This window comes from Tachypleus tridentatus, chromosome 3 (genome assembly GCF_004210375.1).
Source record: "Tachypleus tridentatus isolate NWPU-2018 chromosome 3, ASM421037v1, whole genome shotgun sequence".
Taxonomy (NCBI): domain Eukaryota; kingdom Metazoa; phylum Arthropoda; class Merostomata; order Xiphosura; family Limulidae; genus Tachypleus; species Tachypleus tridentatus.
In genome coordinates, this window is record NC_134827.1 from 107485195 (window position 1) to 107508782 (window position 23588).

A 23588-nucleotide genomic window follows, 5' to 3' on the forward strand; every position below is an offset into this window, starting at 1 on the left:
ATCGCTAACTGTACTGACTCTCTTCATCACTAACTATACTGACTCTGTCTATCACTAACTATACTGACTCTGTCCATCACTAACTATACTGACTCTCTTCATCACTAACTATACTGACTCTCTTTATCACTAACTATACTGACTGTTCATCGCTAACTATACTGACTCTGTTCATCGCTAACTATACTGACTCTCTTTATCGCTAACTATACTGACTCTCTTTATCGCTAACTATACTGACTCTCTTTATCGCTAACTATACTGACTCTCTTTATCGCTAACTATACTGACTCTCTTCATCACTAACTATACTGACTCTCTTTATCACTAACTATACTGACTCTGTTCATCGCTAACTATACTGACTCTGTTCATCGCTAACTATACTGACTCTCTTTATCGCTAACTATATTGACTCTCTTCATCACTAACTATACTGACTCTCTTCATCACTAACTATACTGACTCTGTTCATCGCTAACTATACTGACTCTCTTTATCGATAACTATACTGACTTTTTCATCACTAACTATACTGACTTCTTTATCGCTAACTATACTGACTCTCTTTATCACTAACTATACTGACTTCTCTTCATCGCTAACTATACTTGACTCTCTTTTATCACTAACTATACTGACTCTCTTTATCGCTAACTATACTGACTCTGTTCTTCGCTAACTATACTGACTCTCTTCATCACTAACTATACTGACTCTCTTTATCACTAACTATACTGACTCTCTTCATCGCTAACTATACTGACTCTCTTCATCGCTAACTATACTGACTCTCTTCATCGCTAACTATACTGACTCTGTTCATCGCTAACTGTACTGACTCTCTTTATCGCTAACTGTACTGACTCTCTTTATCGCTAACTATACTGACTCTCTTCATCAGTAACTGCTAATTCGTACTTACAATTTTGTTTTTATGTTCTGATATTTCTCAGTCTCCCAGTCATTACGTCATTGTCCTTCAGTGGCACAGCGGACTTACAACGCTAGAAACCGTGTTTTGATACCTGTGGTGGGCAGAACACAATATAGTCCATTGTGTAGCTTTGTGCTTAACTTTCAAACAAATAAGAATTACGTCATCACTATTAGAAGCTCCCTTTTCCAAACATAACAATTAGGAAAAAGATGTTTGATTATGATATTTTTCCAGTAGCAATTATCCTCTAAATAAACATAATTTGTAGGGACAACAAAGGACCTATTGGTCCTTCTCGGCTGTCCCATCCTCTAAACTAAACTAAAACTATTCAGTAAATAATTTAACAAACATTAAAGTTAACCCTTGTCATTGATATATCCATCGAGTTTTCTCTTTAAGTCACTTAAATTTACTGTCTCTAGAAGATATGAAGACAACCCACTCCACCCTGTTATTAAAATAAAACTGTCGGAGCTGAAGATGAATAGCGAACGTTGTATTTGTGTTCCATGGTCCTACTATTCTCACTGAAACACATGGAAGATGTTGATGAATCAATTCTTAAACACTTTAATCAGATCCTTCCTAACTTTTCTTGTTTTCAAGAGAAAACAATTTCAGAGGTTTCAACCTCTCCTAATATGACAACATCCATCCAACACAACCCGTCCATCCCAGACACCATTCTAGCAGTCTTTTTATACCCTTTCCAATAATTCAATGTTTTACCTAAGGTAAGGAGCCCAAGACTGAACACAATACTCCAAATGTGGCCTAACCAGTGACCTGTACAATGAAATTATAACCTCTTCAGACTTGTGTTCAGTCCTTCTGTAAATACAACCTAAAATCCTATTTGCCCCACAACTAGCTGTTTGGATGACTTTAGACACTGATCCACTGAGATCCCTTTCTTTCATGACTTTAAGATTATGTTCAAACAAATTATAATTCAAATTGTGATTACCCACATACATGATCTTATATTTATTATAATTAAAACCCATCTGCTATTTATTTACCAAACTCACTAAATGATGTAAATGTTTTTTTGTAAATCAGTAACATCCTCTTCACAGCCAGTAACACCCTAGATGTTAATGTCATCAGTAATTTAAGTACTTTATCGACCATTCCTTCATCTACATCATTGATGTGACTAAAATAAAAAAGGCCTAAGACTGAGCCCTAAGGTACCCCACTTGTACTTCATTATCTTCATCCAGCCATCCATCTATCATACTTTTCTTCCATTCAGCCATCCTTCTATCCATACTTTTCTTCCATCCAGCCATCCTTCTATCCAAACTTTTTTCCATCCAGCCATCCTTTTATCCAAACTTGTTTTCTTCTATCCAAACTTTTCTTCCATCCAGCCATCCTTCTATCCAAACTTGTTTTCTTCCATCCAGCCATCCTTCTATCCAAACGTTTTTACATCCAGTCATCCTTCTATCCAAACTTTTTTTACATCCAGCCATCCTTCAATCCAATTAGCTAACTTACTTCCTACACCTATAATTTTTTACAAGCTCTTTATGTGACATCTTGTCAAATACTTTCTGAAAATCCAGGTACACTAAATCTACACCAAAACTTACCTTCATCAACTTAAACAGTAACTTTATCAAAAAAATATCACAATATTTGTAAGGCACGAGTCTCCCTTGGTCAAACCATGTTGTCCATCTGATAAAATTCTAAACTTTGTTAAATGACTTCCAAAGAATCTTTTAACAGACTTTCCAAACCTTTTCCCACAAGTGATGTAAGACTAATGGGTGTGTAGTCACGGGAACATTTTTTTATTACCTGCCATGAAAAGAGGAGTCACATTAGCTAACTTCCAATCCTGTCCATTGTCCAAGAACTGACAAAAAACGGCAGCAAGTGACTTGCATATCCAATCTTTAACCTTCATCAGAACTCTTGGGGAAATATTATCTGGCCCAGAAACCTCATTGATTTTTAACTTACCAATTTTTAACAGCCTCGGAATTAATACAGTAATCAACTGTGTAAGTCCGTAGACTTACTTTCGAGACACCAGGGGGACTGTAATGTAGGTATTGTGTGGAATTATTTATTTGAAGTGTGGGTTGGCTTTGTTGTAGAGCTCTGAACTTTGTAGCTGGTGGCCCAGGTTCGGCTCCATGAAACAACACACAATTTTATTCACACTTTAAGCTGAAGGTGCGTTAAAAGAGTGACAGCCAATGTTTTAGAATAAATGACAGGGCACTGGTGACTGAAGTGCCTTTCTTACGGTCAACAGTTCAAACTTTTGTACAAACGCAACTAACTTTAATAACTTTGTTATAAGTACAAAATACAACTTGTTATCTTGACCTTTTTAATATAGTAGGAAGCCAAACAGACAGACAGACAGAAGAACACAAAATCCGCTTGCTCTATTGTTAGCCATTGAAGATGCCAAAAGAGCTTTTAGGGTTCTTCATGTTTTATTGTTGTTTTGTAAAGGAAGAGATGACATCACGTTCTTGGCAATTAATTATTTGTCTCATGGCCAGTTTAGCTGTACGTAACCTTAAAACAAATTCCCTAGAAGTCATGCAACGTGTTAGAAAGTACGTTTGATAACTGATCTTATCGGATTGGACAAGACAAGTCTCATAACCGTCGTTCCTTATTAGTTTCATTGCTTTTCACCATTCAGTTTTCAGCATTTCTCATGACAATTTTGTACTCATAAAGGCAACATCTTTGTCTTATACTAATAAGGAAGAAAAGACAAACCTACCAAGTTTTGTCATTAACCTAGAGGGCACTCTAAGACGAGTTGATTAGTCTAATTGGACGTAAAGTTAGTTTCTAGTAAATATGTTTATATAATAATTAGGATGATTAATAATTTGACAAGAAAAAAAGTCTTCGCTATGACAGCTGAGAACGAGGGTTAAACCTTCAGTACTGAACGACACCTGGATTGAAAATAATAATTTCCCAATACACGTGTGTGTCTGTGTTTAATATTTTATTCGTGTCATTGTGTTATATTAAGCCAGGTCCCGGCATGGCCAGATGGTTAAGATGCTCGACTCGTAATCTGAGGATGTTGGGTTCAAATCCCCATCGCACCAAACATGCTCGTCCTTTCAGCCGTGTGTACGTTATAATGTGATAGTCAATCTCATTATTTATTGGTAAAAGATTAGCCCAAGAGTTGGCATTGGGTGGTGATGACTAACTGCTTTCCCTCTGGTCTTAAACTGCTAAATTATGGACAGCTAGCGCAAATAGCCTTCGTGTAGCTTTGCGCGTAATTCAAAACAAACAAACAAGCATTCTTGGTTTGGGTTTCAGTTTCGTTTCAGTCTTAGGGCTAGCAACCTTGACAGCAACGTTTTTTCTTTTCCGTCGTGTGACACAGATAAGCATAAAGTTCTCATTAGTGTATGCAATGTTTCGGTCTTTGTTATTTTTATTTAACAAGTAACTTAACAAAACTCCAGTTAGAATAACACTACACCACACAACACCCCCGGGACAAAGTTCTCTAAATGTTACTACAACGATGAAACTAGAAAATTATAATAACTGTATCGCGTTTTATCAAAGAACAGTCAGTTACGGTTTCAATTTTCCGTACGTCAATTTAACTTTACATTGCTCGTGCATTCCGTTCGTGCTACACGAGACAATTATTTCTATAAGGTCATTCGTCCAGAGACTGTGGTTCAGTAACATTTATGTTAATCAAGTAATAATAAAGCGCACCGTTCGTGTATCCTGTTGTTAACATCCTGTTAAATTGGTGGTTTACAATTGTGCAGTTGGTCGTCCTAGCAACGAGAACCTTCACTTCATCTCCCGCCAAAAACTCTTGTCATCTGCTACAGTTATTTTACAAGGACGTACAAAAAATATTAATTAGTTTTGTTTTTTATTTAGCTGCCCTCATGGTTGTTCAGGACTAAGTCTGAAGGTTTATATTGCCAAAAAATCGGGTTTCCATAGTCGCATGGACAGAGCGAAGATAGTCCGTTGCGTAGCTTTGTGATTAAACGGAAAAGTTTATTTATCAATTAGGAATTTCTGAGATGACACAAAGTTCGATCAAACCAGATGGACTTTTAATGTTTATCGTTTTATTTTAAAACTACACAAGCATACAAAAAACAACGTAATATTTTTTTCAAAGTAATCACAGTGGATCGTCTGTTACATTTGAAGACATAAAAAGCTCACTCTAGGCCTATTAAAAATCTTAAAATATATTCGGAAAACTCTAGATGGTAAGAGGGCGTTTCAAAACGTCACTGCATACCGAAACTGCCTTTCTCGAAAAAACAATTGGTTTTATATCTCTTTTTCTGCTTCTTGCTACAACAGTAGAAGCTCAGCAAATCAGAGTGAAATCTGTTGAGTATATTGCAGATTTAGATAATACTGTCCTGAACAAGGGCTTTATTTAGGTTAGGTCTGAATAATAGAAGCGTACGAAAAACCTTCGACGACACTTTTGGCTCCACATGGCCAGGTGGTCAGGGCGCTCGACTCGTAATCTGAGCGTCGAGGGTTCGAATCCTTATCACACCACACATGCTCGCCCTTTCAGCCGTGGGGACGTTATATGTTACGGTCAATTCTACTGATCGTTGGTAAAAGATTAGTCCAACAGTTGGCGGTGGGTGGTGATGACTAGCTACCTTCCCTCTACTCTTACACTGCTAAGTTAGGGACAACTAGCGAAGATAGTCCTCGTGTAGCTTTGGGGCAAATTCACAAAACAAAAACAAACTCTTTGTAACACCCTTCGTCTTGTTTTTATTATGGCTCTCATTGTAGCCCTGGAGAAACCAAATTTCCCAAGTAGCGTTTAATATATAACCATTGAAATGTGAGGTTTTATTTACAAACTCTATGTAATTTTGATCACGGATCTCACCGCATTCTGACAGAGGTCTCCAACCCCAATGAACCTATAGATACTGTGTACCTTATCAGTTTATTTGTTTGTTTGTTTTGAATTTCGCACAAAATTACACGAGGGCTATCTGCGCTAGTCATCACCACCCACCGCCAACTCTTGCGCTACTCTTTACCAACGATCAGTGGAATTGACTGTAACATTATAAGGCTCTCACGGCTGGAAGGAGTGAGCATGTTTGGGATTCGAACCCGCGATCCTCAGATTACGAGTCGAGTGCCTTAACCACCTGGCCATCCCGTCCCTACCTTAACAGAATTATTTACTTTGTTTATTGGCAGCTACTTCCTGGTAGTAGGTGGTTCCCAGTTTGAGAACCCTGAGTCAGGTGGTATAGCAAAGTAGTAAGTATATCGAGCACACTGATACCACTTGCTTTTGGATTTCAATTCAAATAGTTTATCAGTGTTCCAGCTTTGTTTGTTTGTTTGTTTTTTTGAATTTCGCACAAAGCTACTCGAGGGCTATCTGTGCTAGCCGTCCCTAATTTTGCAGTGTAAGACTAGAGGGAAGGCAGCTAGTCATCACCACCCACCGCCAACTCTTGGGCTACTCTTTACCAACGAATAGTGGGATTGACCATCACCTTATAACGCCCTCACGGCTGAAAGGGCGAGCATGTTTAGCGCGACGGGGATGCGAACCCGCGACTCGGATTACGAGTCGCACGCCTTAACGCACTTGGTCATGCCGGGCCTCTAGCTTTGTTCTTCGTTCAATTTAAATATTATGAAATTAATTGGTTTTTCCCTCCAGCTAAAGAGAGCGTTTTGTAGGCCTAACATTTTCTTAATCCGCAGTCGTGTCTACCTCCATCTCTTACCGAATACACATAGTACTGAATAATAAAAATACAACATATAAAGTTTTATTACTGTATTCTTTTCATAATCAAAAATAAACACGTCTGTATCCAGCAACCCGGATGATTACTTGGTCCACGCTGGACCTCTTCCTCCCTCTACTGTCCGCCCACGCAAAAAACCGTTTCGTCATCCATGTCCAATGATGGAAACCAGGACTTTTCTTCCCTTTTACGTTCAAAATTTCATTTTAAATTGTTTATTCGAGCACAAAGCCTTACTCTTACAAGTACATACGAACACACTTATATGAAGTCATTAGATGAAGTCATTTTTCTTTACATAAAACTATTTGTGTATTTAACCACAGGCTTGTCTAGTACCAGATGTCCATCGATGTAAAGGACTTTGAAGGTCTAATTGTGTTCGAATCCCTGTTGGACCAAACATGCTTGCCCTTTAAGCCGTGGGGGCGTTATAGTGTGACGGTCAATCCAACTATTCGGAAGGTCCAAGGTTCAAACCTACTATTTGGTCAGGATTAGTCGTGTAGGCATTAAGTGCGGTATTTACAATTTTCCCATTCTTTGGTCAGCAGTTCTAAAGTTGGAATAGTTAGGCTTAAATCTTAGTTGTCTGTACCCACGGATAGCGATAAATTTACGGATTTACAATGCTAAAAATCAGGGCTCGAATCTCCACAGTGGACAAAGCAAATAGCGCAATATTAATTACTACTTACATCTGACATTCACGAATGCGTAAATGTAATGTTTTCCAAACTTCAGGACGTTGCATATTTTATAAAAATATTTACTTCGGAACATCTGTGTCTGTATTATGTTACTTGTAGAATCGATGGTGTCGTTTCTTTTGTCTTCATACCTTCAGTGATTTTTTTCATCAGTTGTAACTCTATCAAGTAACATCAAATCAATACCACTTCTGGGACCAATGTGGATTCGCTTTGAATTAAGCAATGTTTGTAGCCGCTAAATTAATCAGAACGAAAGTGTTACATCAGGGTATACTCGACTGACCAAAGACAAAAGTCGAAGTTGTTGTATAGTGTTACGCACGTCACAAAACTGCCAGGACTTATGAAGATTAGCTGTGAGTTTTCTGTGACGTACTTTCATCACACATGAAAGCTTCATTGTTAGAAATAATGAATAATGTCTTCCTTAAACATTGAAACATTATACACCTTACCTCTTGAGGTGTTATTGTATCGCAGAGTGCGCTGAGGGAAAGAATATCCGGTTTTTTATTTACATCGCTGCTTCTCCCAGAAATGAGAAAAACGAAACTACGCCATTTTGGGATAAAGAACATCTCGACTCTGAAAAAAAAATCCCTACTTTGATAACCGACTTTCGAGAACTTGAGAATTTGTTAGAATCGTTCATGCAGTTCGCTTAAGACGGCCTTTACATAATTTAGGCTTAGGATTTCTACTGCTGGAAATGAAGTAAAAAAAAATACGTGAATGGCTTCAATATAGGTGCTGTTTGAATGGTCACAGATGTCGCTTTGACGTGTGTTAGACAAAGTGGTTTTAAATGTTTATTTTATATAGTTTTTTGTAGTGGCTTTTAAATAACACGTGTTCTATTTCGTTTTCTAATGTTCCTGAGCAATTTTAAACCATAACCAAGAGTAAACCTGATTTCACGTGGGTGAAACAGGACAGCGGTCCACAGTGATCAAGAGTAGTTGTCCCTAACTTCGTCCTTGTGATTAGAGAGCAAATTGCAGCCAAACAGTAGCACCCGCCGTCAGAAGAGTTTGTCTAGGTTTGGAAAACCGAATAATGAAATTGATTATTACTCTTATGACGCACCGACAACTGAAAGCGTAGAGCACGCTTAGCGACGTCACAACGCGAATCGTGGACATTTCGGTTTGCAGCTCGGAACGTTGAACACTAGATTGTGCCTTTTGGAAAAGTTTAATTATATCTATAGTTATCCTTTATAAATACATCTATGTTTTCTTCACTTACAAACAAAACTAAAAACGAAATTGAATTTAGTTACGCCACGTAAACTTGAATATTTTACACGAACGAAACTTACGATAGTTTTTAGAGATAAATAATACTTTTCATGAAAATGTTTATAAATTAAACCCGTGCCATTTGAACAAATACTAGAACGTGTTACAGAAAACTGCTTACGTTAGAAATTCTTTAAAGAAATGGCACCTTTCAACGTCTTGAAATTTATTATTTTAAATTCAGTTAAAACAGGCCTCTCGCGAGCAAGTGTTTGTTTGTTATTAAATTTCGCGCAAAGCTACAAGAGGACTGTCTGTGCTAGCTGTCCCTAATTTAGCAGTGAAAGACTAGAGGGAAGGCAGCTAGTCATCACCACCCACTGCCAACTCTTGGGCTACTCTTTTACCAACGAATAGTGAGATTGACCGCCTTAACCCACCTTGCCATTGAATAATGAACGTCATATGTATATATATATACATATTCTTAATTTTCCATATTAAACATCTGTTTACCGCTAAAACAGGGTAATTATCAAAAAGAGGACCAGCAGGGCCAGGTGGTTAAGGCACTCGACTCGTAACCTGAGGATCGCGGGTTCGAATTCCCCGTTTCACCAAACATGCTCGCCCTTTTCAGCCGTGAGTACATTATAATGTGACGGTCAATCACACTATTCTTTGGTGAAAGATTAGCCCAAGAGTTGGCGGTGGGTGATGATGACAAACTGCCTTCCCTCTTGTCTTATGCTGCTAAATTAGGGACGGCTCGTGCAAATAGCCCTCGTGTAGTTTCGCACGAAATTCAAAAACTAGAGCAATAATTATTCGTATTTATTTTTTTGTACGAAATAATAGGAAAACTACAAAATAAAATACTGTGTTTATATGATTTCAACTAATCTTTAAATTCATGTTTTTATGCATATGTTCTATGTTTATGGGGAAAATGACTGTCATAATTAAGTGCTATTGGTGAATATTTTGGTATTAGGCCTAATACCTGTGCTGTGGAAGAGGTCCCAGGCACAAACAAGAAGTATTGGACAGAATGCAAGTATTGGATGAACAGAGAAATATGTGGTGTTCAAACGTAAGCTATAATTAAAATATTTAATGTAAAATCACTAGATGGCGCAGTGATGTAAAGTTTTCAGTACATTTCTTTTGGTAACTTTATAGCCAGTTATGTAAATACAAGTTATTATTTCTTATAATATTTGTAGATTAAATAAATTATTTGTCATTATTCTCCTTTGAAGATTCATATTTAATGTAAATTACCATATTTATGAATCCAAGCTAAGACTAACAGTGGTTTCATTGATTTGTTTTGTTCTGTATATACAGTTTATAATATTTCTATATTTGTTGTTAGCTTTTCGTTTTCTGTTGTATCCAGTGATACTATGTATGCAAGTTAGGCTAAAATCAAGAGTGTTATGAACTGTTATAAACATATGAGCAATACCAATGTGATGAGTTAAAATTCTTGTGTTTGTTATGTTCGTACCCGGTACACTGACCATAAGAGTGGACATTTGTTTACTGAGTTTAATCAGAATAAAAATATAAATAAAGATGATTGTAATGGACACATAATCAAGACGGCCCTCATTAGAACAGTGATTGTAATGGATACATAATCAAGACGGCCCTCATTAGAACAGTGATTGTAATGGATACATAATCAAGACGGCCCTCATTGGAACAGTGATTGTAATGGATACATAATTAAGACGGCCATCATTAGAACAGTGATTGTAATGGATACATACATGATCAAGACGGCCCTCATTGGAACAGTGATTGTAATGGATACATAATCAAGACGGCCCTCATTGAAACAGTGATTGTAATGGATACATGATCAAGACGGCCCTCATTGGAACAGTTATTGTAATGGATACATAATGAAGACGGCCCTCATTGAAACAGTGATTGTAATGGATACATGATCAATACGGCCCTCATTGGAACAGTTATTGTAATGGATACATGATCAAGACGGCCCTCATTGGAACAGTGATTGTAATGGATACATAATGAAGACGGCATAATGAAGACGGCCCTCATTGGAACAATGATTGTAATGGATACATGATCAAGACGGCCCTCATTGGAACAGTTATTGTAATGGATACATGATCAAGACGGCCCCTCATTGGAACAGTGTGATTGTAATGGATACATAATGAAGACGGCCCTCATTGAAACAGTGATTGTAATGGATACATGATCAAGACGGCCCTCATTGGAACACAGATTATAATGGATACATAATGAAGACGGCTCTCATTGGAACAGTGATTGTAATGGATACATAATGAAGACGGCCCTCAATGGAACAGTGATCGTAATGGATACATAATGAAGACGGCCCTCATTGGAACAGTGATTGTAATGGATACAATCAAGACGGATTGGAACAGTGATTGTAATTGATACATAATCAAGACGGCCCTCATTGGAACAGTGATTGTAATGGATACATAATCAAGACGGCCCTCATTGGAACAGTTATTGTAATGGATACATAATGAAGACGGCCCTCATTGGAACAGTGATTGTAATGGATAAATAATGAAGACGCCCTCATTGGAACAGTTATTGTAATGGATACATAATGAAGACGGCCCTCATTGGAACAGTTATTGTAATGGATACATAATGAAGACAGCCCTCATTGGAACAGTGATTGTATTGGATACATAATGAAGGGCCTCATTGGAACAGTGATTGTATTGGATACATAACGAAGACAGCCCTCATTGGAATAGTTTCGATCCTGGAGTTATCACTTTAAATATATTTTAGTTGGTTTATAAGAGAAACAAAATTGACAAAGTTTGGTCATGAGGTAGTGCTCTGGATTAGTAGGTTTTTAAGAAAGAAATGGGACACAGTTTGGATCTGAGGTATCGATCTCGGTTAGTGTGTTTTTAAGAGAGAAAATTAACACAATTTTGCTCTGAGGTAGAGCTCTGTATTGGTGGGTTTTTAAGAGAGAAAAGAAGCATTGTTTGACCCTGAAATACAGATCCAGATTATTGTTTGACCCTAAGGTACAGCTCTGGATTATTGGGTTTGTTAGAGGGAAGAGAGGACCAGTTTAGTGATGTGGAAGAACTTTGGATTTGTTAGCTAACAAGATGGATTAAAATCCGTACAATGTCACAAACTATTCTAAGCACTTTAAGTTATGGGAAGATTACAAGAGTAACAGTCAAACTCATATCGTGAATGGTGAGTGATAGGGTACATTTTAACTGGTAACTTCCCTCTGGTCAATAATTCAAAATTGCAGATGGTGGCATATAATTTACATGCCTTTAAACATAAAAGAAAGTCCAGTTTACTTTAGAAACAGATAAACCTTGCAGCTGAATTATTAGGCATGCATTGTTTTCTGATTATTTTCAGGGTGATACGATATGAATGCTGTGAAGGATTTCACCTAATTAAGCACAAACCAGGATGTATGGGAGGTTAGTGTGTTGTGAATTTTAAATTTAAATTATTTTAGAATCAGTATTGTCTCTACAAGTAGATGGACTAGCTAGTAGTTAAACAGTTCGTTCCACAGATGTACATATAAACGACTTAAAATACTTTATGAACATGGATTTTTCACACACACACAAAAGAAGAACGGACGGATTTGTAATAAATCTTTTAATTGTATGACATAAAGAAACAATCAAGCTCTTAAAATCCCTTATAGTACATAATCAGTGTCAAATGTTAAAAGATGAATGGGTGTTGACATTGGTACGAACATTCTTTCTCGTTATGTGGCAGTGAAACCGATGACCAATGTGCTTGACACGGCTAAAAGCTTGGGTGCAACACAATTTGTAGACTACTTGACCAAGGCTGGATTGGCAGAGAGTTTACGTCATGCTGGTTCTGCTGTCACCCTCTTTGCACCCACAAATGAAGCTTTTGATGTAAGTGTTGAAACTTGTTTTGTGGTTTGAAGTTAAGCACAAAGCGACACAAAAGTGCTCTGCTCACCGTGGGTATCGAAACCCGGTTTCTCTGGATTAGTAGCGTTTTAAGAAAGAAATGGGACACAGTTTGGATCTGGGGGGCATAGTGAAACTACAGACTACAGACTTACAAATAGTCTGTAAATAAATATAAACCCCTAACCAGCCTCCATCAGGGATTATTCGAAACGATTGCTTGAAAGTTAATTTCTTACTTCAAGATGTCTCACATCGGAGAAGAAGTTGGTAAAGTTACAAGGAAATTCGATGTACTTATTAAAACACTTTACTGATTAGTAACCACATACCTGTATGTGTTACATATGTTAACTGTGATCAGGAACCACATATCTGAATGTGTTGGATATGATAAGCGAGTTGCTTAGCTTTGCCACATTGGCTCAGTTGTTAGCCTAAAGACTTCTATTCTAACACACTGGAATCCAAGTTTCGATACCTGTCTTTCGTGCCCGTTTCAGGCAGTCTATTGTGTAGCTATGCGCTTAACGACAAATCAACATATTAGTTTTTATTATTACTTATCGCCATTACAAAAGAAAACGTTCTGGACTTTCTCATTTGAATATATCTTCATATTTTGTTATATCTCTTTCTCTTAAGTTTTGGTGTTTAGTTCTTTAAGGACTCGAAGTCCAGGTATGGAAATAATTGCTATCAAACATCATGTTACACTCGAATCTTATGTTGACGGACTGTTTCAACACTTATCATTCGAGAATAATGTGAAAATTAACATGCACGTGCGTGTTTTAAGTGTAAAACGGGCCCGACATGGGCAGGTGGTTAAGGCGCTTGACTCGTAATCTGAAGGTAGCTGGTTCGAATCCCTTTCACACCAAACATGCTTCCCCTTTCAGCCGTGATGGCGTTATAATGTTACGGTCAATCCCACTATTTGTTGATAAGAGAGTAACCCAAGAGCTGGTGGTGGGCGGTGATGACTAGCTGCCTTCCCTCTAATCTTACACCGCTAAGTTAGGGACGGCTAGCGCAGATAGCTCTCGTGTAGCTTCGCAGGAAATTCAAAAAACAAAAGTTAAGTGTAAAACATGTTATGTCAGTTTCCGTTTTGTATGGTTTACTCTACAGGCAATGGATTCCACAGAAAGAAGGACATTTCTGGAGAGTGTCCAGCAGCCCGAATCTTCACACCTTCTTTACCACATGGTGGGCAGGAAGCTCCATACCAGTGAGTTTAGAGCAGACTTGGAGATCGAAAGTCTATTCGATGGACAAAAACTTCGTATCAATCGATACTCCAATGGGGTGAGTTTGTGGAGCCAAGCCACAATAAGGTATCTGCTTCGTGCACTGCAGAAATCAAACCCCGGATTGCAGCGTTGTAAAACCACAGACTTACCTCTGTCTCACTGAGCGGGGGTGGGGAACCAGTGATGTAACGAAGTTTCATAATTTTATTTCTAATTTAAAAACTAACTCATATCTTTGTCACACTGTTTTTTTTACTACAGATCCTATTTTAGATGGTGTTATCTTGACTCACTTCTTGTGACAGATTTATTGCTGTGGCGTGTCGCCAAATAGAACAAAATGTTGTTTTCATAGTTGCTTTAGACGTTACGTGGCTTACTAAGATAAGAATAATTAGTAGGGAAGGTGAGTTTTTAAAGCGTTTTTTAATCATTTGAAATCAATTAATTCTTTTATTTTCCCCACTGCAAAAATAATATAAATAAATATAATAACAACAATAATATATATAAATAAATACCTTATAACCCCAAACCAGGCCCAGCATGACCAGATGGTTAAGGCACTTGACTCGTAATCTGAGGGTTGTGGGCTTGAATCCCCGTCGGACCAAACATGCTCGCCTTTTCGGCGATAGGGGCGTTATAATGTGACGGTCAATCACACTATTCGTAGGTAAAAGAGTAGCCTAAGAGTTGACAGTGAGTGGTGATGACTAGCTGCCTTCCTTCTAGTCTTACACTGCTAAATTAGGGACGGCTTGCACAGATAGCCCTCGTGTAACTTTGCGTGAAATTCAAAACAAACAAAACTGGTTATCACGACACCTAGCGTCAAATATATTAAGCAAAATATATATTAAAGCTTCTCTCGGACAGAATAAAACTCTTTCTTTTTTCAGCGACTTTATTACTGAAATGAATTTTAACCGAAAATAAAAATATTCCTTTTCTTCTTTTACAAAATAGATATTTTCTCATGGCAGGTGAGGCACACTGAGGTACACACTAAATTCATACCAAGTTGCCCTCGAAAACCAAAGAAATTCAAACCAATATTATTTTATCCTCAGATAGTTAATTTGGTCCATCACAAATGGTCCATTACCGCGGTCTAAAATTTGTGACTTCATTTGAGTTGACATCAAATTTCCTCTGTTTTCAACTTATTAACATCTTTGTAACTTGGCCAGAGCTCTGAAGGTCCAAGGTTTAAGCTGCGATATTCCGTTATATTTGTGCTAGTCAATCTCGCTATTCATCTAAGGGTAACCAACCACATAGGCGGCAGGTGCTGGTGACTTAATACCATCCTTCTCTCTCGTCAGTAATGGATGGCTAATGCTTGACCGATGTGCCGTTCAGTTTGAAATTATCAAATACGGACCAAGAAACGTACAAATTTCTATTCAACGACCTTTATCGGACAAAACAATTATCCAAAGGAACTCAACAATTTAAATATTGAAGACAAACGTAAAGCACAGTCTGCCATTTGTCACTGAGTTATAGAGGTTTCGGGGATTCCACCTTTCATCAGTAACTTTGAACAAGGACATATTGAATAAATAAGACCACATTGTACATAACGGTGCAGTATATTATATGTAAGGCATTTTGAACTTAAACAGTAAACCTGTGTAACGAGAGCAATTCCCCAAAATGTAACTCTCAGAGGAGTGATACTGTGCTTCCCGGTTATTTATTTTTTTAATATTTTAAACAGCTTATCAGCTGATATGCAGTTAATAATTCACAAAATCAAATTAGTAGCAACAATCCTGCATAATTACTGTATAAACATAAGATTACTGTGCGATTAAAAAAAATCTCCAAAAACCATACATATAACATAGACAAGCAGTAAGTCTACGGCCTTACAACGGTAAAATCCGAGGTTTGACACAGCAGATAGCTTGATGTGGCTTTGGTCTCAAATAAACCAAATCTCAGTGGCTATGGTTTAAACCGAAACTTCTTTCGTTTTGTTCACAATTCTAGAAGAGAAGGTGTGGAATAAAAAATACATTACGAGAAGTCTTAGTGTAACCTGGAAAAAAGTAAAATAATTCGAACTCGCATGTTGTTATTACTTTCTACACGAGGAACATTTGATAAAATTTATTAATGTTTTATTTAGGAACTTCAGTAGCGACACTATGATAGTTACTTATATAAATTTCGTCTGTTTGGCATTTGAAAAACTTACTTAAAATATATTATTTAATTTTTTTATTTTCATAAAGAAATTTCGTCTGCTGGCTAGGTATTTTCAAGATTTACTTAAAATATAATATTTAGATTTTTAATTTTTAATAAAGAAATTTCGTCTGTTAGCTGGATATTTTCAAGATTTACTTAAAATTTAATATTTAGATTTTTATTTTTTAATAAAGAAATATCGTCTGCTAGCTAGGTATTTTCAAGATTTACTTAAAATATAATATTTAGATTTTTATTTTTTAATAAAGAAATTTCGTCTGTTAGCTGGATATTTTCAAGATTTACTTAAAATTTAATATTTAGATTTTTATTTTTTAATAAAGAAATATCGTCTGCTAGCTAGGTATTTTCAAGATTTACTTAAAATTTAATATTTAGATTTTATTTTTAATAAAGAAATATCGTCTGCTGGCTAGGTGTTTTCAAGATTTACTTAAAATATAATATTTTTTTATTTATTTTTTATAAAGATGATGACGGTGAACTGTGGTCCTGTGGTAAGAAAAGACCAAGAAGCCAAAATGGTATCGTCCACCTGATTGATCGAGTTCTTGTTCCTCCTGGACGAACAGGAATCCCTGAGCATCCCGGAAATTCTCGAGAAAGACGAGAGATTTCGAAGTTTGGCCAGAACGTTGTTTCGGTCTAATCTTGCCAGCGAACTCAATTATGGAGGTCCTTATACTTTGTTAGCGCCCTCTGACGAATCTTTCCAGAAAATTCCATCCGCCGAAAGAGCCTGTATGACGAATGATCCGGAAGCTAGGCTTGGTCAGTTGTTAGGCTTAACTTTTCTTAAAACCATAGGCGTCGTAATGCATGCGCTGACACACGGGGCCCTTGCCCTAAATCTTTTAAGCACCTAGCAACATCTCTGCTGTGAACAATGTTTAAAGTATGTAAACATAACTTACAAGTAATATCTTTTTTTTAAAAAAAGCGTAAACAAAAAGATTTGATTCTCCTCAAATGAATATTCAAGAAAATCTGTCTAACAAAATCATTTTTTTTAGAGGGACTTAACACTTATTTTATTGACAAATTATGATACTATTTTTAATACTAGACATAAATAATCTTATAACAGTAAAATGTTGTTTATATTTAAATAGACTCGCAACATTTCGATTTACATTTTCTTCTTGAGTGTTCACTAAAACCCAAACCGAAACTGACAGTATAAACCATTTGAAGCTTTATACTTGTTAAATAAAAATAACATTTTGGTATTTCAGAAACTTAGCTTTTAGTAGTATGTATAGTAATAGAAACATATTCTTCTACAGTAGGTGTATGTGATTTTTGGCGATTAATCGACAACAAACAAACAGCCCGTACTACACTTGTTTTAAACTATGTATTTTTGAAACAAGTTAAATGTATGTACAAAAATTATTAACACTCTGAAGATCATAGTTGTATCTTAAACAGTTCTCTTCTTCTTGTCGAAAGCCAACTTCGGTCAGTTCAATTGCTTTAGAATTCAGTTGACAAACGAACAATTTTAATCACAGTAGTATCCGTGTATAATTCACTTATACTTTCGCCAGAGTTACCGCAGTTGCATTCTAAACTTTCAACAATCGTCTGCTCTTTGCACTTCCAATAATCGTCTGCCTTTTTGTCAAAGTCTACATTGGCGAGTTCAGTTTGTCTAGAACTCCCTTTGACGAGACAAATTATCCTCCGTAACTCTTAATTTCACTCTAACCTATCAACCGCTAGACCATTCACTTGCACGAGGGTTAACTTTATGTTTAACTTTCCCCTGACCTTACTTCTCTTTCACGTGACTTTACATTTTCTCTATTCTCTTCTGTCTTTCAGAAATCTCCATAGCCTCGACATCAATGAATCAATTAATAATACTACCTACAGAAAATAATCTTTTATATCTGACATTGTGTTGTAATGTCGTTTATTTCCAGTATTAAAATTTCTTCTGTATACCAGTATGCACGATAAAAACTAAATTATGGTTATGTTTTTGTTGGTTTTTGTTGTTGTATTTTTTTCAAATCATCTTCATATAAAATGACACACAGTTACGACAGAAAGTGTTCGTACCCCTGCGTCGTGAGTAGTTTTTTCCTCGTAACTTAAAAAGTATCATGATTAGGATAATGAAAGTATTGTATATTATAAATATTATACTAACACATATCTATATAAATTTTTATGTAAATTGAACTACAAATAAACTATTTATAAACAAATAACCAAACATAGGAGGGGCAGAAAGTGTTCATGTGTCTACTTTAATGGTCAGTTGTGTAGCCTTTCAGGTGAATTACTTTGCACAATCTCTCCTCACATCCCTCCATGATCATGACTGTACTCGACTGGTATTTTCTTTCATTCTTCTTTACAAAAGGCCTCCAACTCTTGCAAGTTTTTCGGATGACGCTGATGAACCCTGGTCTTCAACATATGCCAAACGTTTTCAATTCGGTTGAGATCGGGCGACTGCGATGGCCACTCCAAAACGCTTATATGGTTCCTCTGCAACCAGGATTGCACATATTTCGATGTGTGCTTAGGGTCATTGTCGTGCTGGAAGATCCAACGACGCCCAAACCGCAAGTTCCGAACATCATTCTTGATATAAGTGCCTAATATATCAACGTACTCTTCTTTTTTTTACATGATTCCGTTGACGCGGTGAAGGCTGCTTACACCAGAAGAGCTGAAGAAACCCCATAGCATGATCGAGTTACCTCTGTGTTTAACTGTAGGGACGGTGTTCTTTGAAAGATTTCGTTCCCCCTTCTTACGGAAAATATTGTCAACATCATTGTGGCCGAAAAGCTCGATTTTAGTCTCGTCTGACCAAAGAATACTCTTCCAATAGGTAATGGGTTTATCTACATGCTTTCTTGCATACCTCAATCGTGCTTCTAAATGAACAGGCTTTAAATATGGAGTTCTACGAGGACGGCATGCTTTGAACCCAGAAGAGCGTAACACGTTCGTAACTGAAGAGGTGCTTACTTCAACCCCAGTTTCCCTTAACAGTTTCTGTATGTCATTACGTGTTGAACGAGAGTTCCTACTAACTTCTCTGAGAACCTTCCTCTTGGTTCTCTCTGGAATTTTGGTGGGGCGACCGGAACGAGGGAGGTTAGCAGTTAATCCTGTAAGCTTAAACTTGGCAATTATGCTTTGAACAGTAGATGTCGGCACATTAAGTTGTGTAGCAATACCGGAAAGAGACACACGAGACTTGTATTTTACAATAATTCGGTTTTTTAAACTGGACAGTTGTTTCCTGTTCGCCATAATGACCAAGCAGGTAATGACGGAGACGGCGCTAAATTGTCGGAAGTACATTTTTTTGCTGGCTAAATTCTAATAATTATGAACTCAGTGTCTAGTTCTGGAATGGTATAATGTAGTTTATTCAACAAACTAAACAAACTTTTAACGTGAATATTAGTTTTTTCGCACGTTCTGAACTGTACGAACACTTTCTGCTCCTCCTATTTTTGGTTATTTGTTTATAAACAGTTTATTTGTCGTTTAATTTACATAAAAATTTATGTAGATGTGTGTTAGTACAATATTTATAATATACCACAAATCTATCAGCCTACTCATGATACTTTTTAAGTTATGAGCACAAAAACCACTCGGGACGCAAGGGTACGAACACTTTCTGTTGTAACTGTATGTAATTGAATCCACATATTGTTCAACATTCAAAATATGGGCTTATGCGTATCACTGAACGGTAAGCTAGAAGTCTTGTAAAGCTAAATATTAAATGTTTGATCCCTATGGTTGCTACAACACAAATGCAGCTTTGCGTTCAAACAAAATACGCAAACAAACGTTCAACCTAGAAAATAATCTCCAAAATTGTAATATAAAGTCTATTTTTATAAGTTTCAAGGTAAACTCTAGTTCTTGGAAGAAAACCTGTTTCTGAACTTGTGCCAAACTAAAGCTTACAAGAAATCCAAAAGGTGATTTCTGTAGTGAAGGGGGTTGTGATGTGAGAAAAGGGTTGTCATGGTGCCAAAAAAGTTTGTTATTGTTGCTATAAAAGTCTTGATAACGCTTCTTCTGTTAAGTGACTGAGATTCTGGAACACAAATGGCATGGTAGTTAAAACTATCTATATGTGTAACTAGGGCAGAGAAGCCTCGTATGTGCCTGAAGATATACATTACACGTTTTGTTTTTAACCTTGCATGAGTAATCATCTCACTAGGTAGCGCTAAAATTAACGATTTTTGAAAAATAATTTTATTAAAACATTCGTTATCTAATTGCTTGAGTGGAAGATTATGTGATGTAACACAAATAAATGAATTTGTTTCTTAAAATATACAATGTAGTTATTTATGATTAGTCTAAAAGTCGGACGACGGAATAAGACAGTCTGGTGTCAACTTTACTAACTAATGAATAGTGTCTGCGCTAACTGACGTACAGCAGTACTGTGGAAAACAAAAACTGAAAAAAAAACTTTATACCTTGAGAAATAGCTAATGCGAATAGGGTGTTTTAATATTCACATTATAAAACCATCATAAAGAGGGCGTCCTAGCTCGAAGTGTTATGAACATTACAACATATATTTTACATTACGTATTTTTCGTGGTATAAGATTTTCCCATTTTCATCTACGATCTTTTCGTACCACAGTGGTTTATTAGCCAGTTTTTCTTTCAGCTACAATATTGTAATGTACTGACCGCATTTAAATATTGTTACGAAACAAGACAACATGGCGTTTATACCGCGATAAAAATGAGTTCTACCATTCCTTAAAGTTTCAGACAAGAACTTTGAACCAAAAAAACAAAAACGATTCATTATTACTTAATACAATGTGGGCAAAATAAAAACAACAACCTATCATAGATTCGAATTCTTGCTTAGAACCATTAAGAAACACAGAAACGACCAGTAATACTTTGCTTATGAACTACACCTTACATAATTCACTGATTATTTTTATGTAGAACCCTTTAAGTAGTAAATCAGGGAATATATTAGGCCTCGCTCATTTATTCACTGAAGTTTGTGTTTTCATGAACATATGTTTGTTTGTTTTTGAATTTCGCAAAACTACACGAGAGCTATCTGCGCTAACTGTCCCTAATTTAGCAGTGTAAGACTAGAGGGAAGGCAGCTAGTCATCACCACCCACCACTAATTATTGGACCACTTTTACCAATGAAGAGTGGGATTAACCGTCACATTGTAATGCCCCTACAGCTGAAAAGGCGAGCATTTTCGGTGAGATGGGGATTCGAACCCACGATCCTCATATTACGAGTCGAACACCTTAAGACGCCTGGCCATACCGGGCCTTTTTATGAAGAAATAAAAAAAAATCAGAAATAAATAAATATATATAATTTTATATTTTTAGGATACGTAATGCTTACTGGGGTGTAATACATATAGGGACATTGACTCCAGAAAATGTGTTTTAAATACTTGACGTTTCAGTTTTATCTCATATAACGATATTAATTTCAATTTTAAGGTTTGTTACAGAAATTATATGTTTTACTTATTTTAGGGTTAACTGCAGTACGAATAAAAATATTCTAATGGTATTGTTTTCAAACTTCACAGAACTATTACTGTTTCATATTGTGCTTACTAAATCTGTGCTAATTTTACTATAATTGTATCGTGTAATTACTGAATCTGTGTTGATTTTCTAGCACTGTTGAAACAACATGTGATTCCACATACTGTCTGTGTGCCAGGTATAACAGGCGAACATAAACTTCGGACGATAGGAGGAGATCACATTGAATTTCACTGTAACCAATCGGGAACTTTCGTCAATGACGTCAAGATATCCCCTGAGACCATAATGAGCAAGAACGGAGTCATTAACCCAATCTCAGACGTACTTGTTCCAGAAAGAGGTAAATCTTGTCTTGTCGAATTTCCAATGGTTTCACAATAGTTTATTCTAGGGTATTTTAGATGATTCAGTTCCCCGAAGTTTTAAACAGTGTTTATATGTTTGTTTTTGATTTCGCGCAAATCTACAAGAGAACCACCTGCGCTAGCTGCCCGTAATTTAGCGGTGTGATACTGGAGGGAAGGCAGCTAGTCATCACCACCCACCGCCATCTCTTGGGCTACTTTTTACCAACGAATAGTATGATTCATTGTGACATTATAACGCCCCCACGGCTGAAAGTGCGAGCATGTTTGATATGAGGGGGATTCGAACCAGTGACTCTCAGATTGCGAGTCCAATGCCCCTGACTACCCGGCCGGACATTAGGACAGATATAGACCACAGAAATCTTAAACCACGCACAATCTTTCACATTCTCTCAAGATTAAAAATTCCTGTGGACTTCATCCGTATTATTTTTGGACATCATTTTAACAGGAATCTCTAATCAGAAAGTCAATGTGTTTGTTTCTTAAGAACTACACCCAGATAAAATATGTTATTGCAATAAGTTTGTTTCTTTGTCGTGCCCTTGCAAAAGAAGATTACCCTTGACGACACAATAGCAGCTATCCTTTCTTATTTTATTTTTTAATTACCCTAGAAGACACAATGGCAGCTAACCCTTCTTATTTTATCTTTTTAATTTTAATGTACGAAAATTGCAGATCAAAAGAGGTCGTTATCAGTACAAATAATTAGTTATGCCTCACTTGAACCACTGTGATCTCATCGAAGAAAAAAGCCCGGCACGACCAGGTGATTAAGGCACTCGACTCGGAATCCAATGGTCGAAGGTTCAAATCCCCGTCACACCAAATATGCTCACCTTTTCAGCCGTGAGGAGCATTATAATGCCACAATCAATCCCCCTATTCGTTGATAAAGAGTAGCTCAAGAGTTGGCGGTGGGTGGTGAGGACTAACTTCCATTTCCCTCTAGTCTTACGGTGCTAAATTAGGGACGGCTAGCGCAGATAGCCCTGGAGTAGCTTTGTGCGAAATTCAAAACTAACCATACTGGTTATCACGACACCTAGCGTCAAATATATTAAGCAAAATTTTTTATTAAAAACTTAGGTCCTATCAAGTCTCTTATGGAGAAGCTTTTGGTTTTTTGAATCAATGGCGTAAACACAATTAACAAAAAAATAGCCATAGTTTCTTTAAAAAAATTAATGATAAATAAGTTACAAGAATCTTGTAAAATATTTTCTGTTACAGAACTTAATAATAAAGATGATAAAACAAAACAGATCACTGTCAGTGATGCTATTTTATCGAAACAGGAGCTCACGTAAATTCTCGATAAGATTACTGGCTCACATTTCTAAAACCGGGACTCGATTCCAAAGGTCTCGTGGTGAGAAAGCGGTAAGTCTTCGGATTTACATTTCTAAAACTAAGGGCTCGTTTCCTCGGTGGACACAGCAGATAACTTGATGTAGTTTTGCTATAATAAAACACACACAGAAACACACTGGATTCCAAACCACCCCTGTGGACTCGCAC

General features: G+C 36.7%; 1 pseudogene across 1 annotated transcript in view; it reads left to right on the plus strand.

Moving 5' to 3' along the window:
• The window catches only part of LOC143245943 (transforming growth factor-beta-induced protein ig-h3-like), a 38301-nt pseudogene that overhangs the window by 8982 nt on the left and 5731 nt on the right, over window positions 1-23588 (plus strand). The window contains exons 2-8 of the transcript XR_013025709.1: window positions 9690-9788; window positions 12119-12183; window positions 12497-12645; window positions 13798-13974; window positions 16613-16913; window positions 21827-22036; window positions 23390-23450. The product of XR_013025709.1 is annotated as a transforming growth factor-beta-induced protein ig-h3-like (transcript). The remainder of the gene's footprint in view (window positions 1-9689; window positions 9789-12118; window positions 12184-12496; window positions 12646-13797; window positions 13975-16612; window positions 16914-21826; window positions 22037-23389; window positions 23451-23588) is intronic.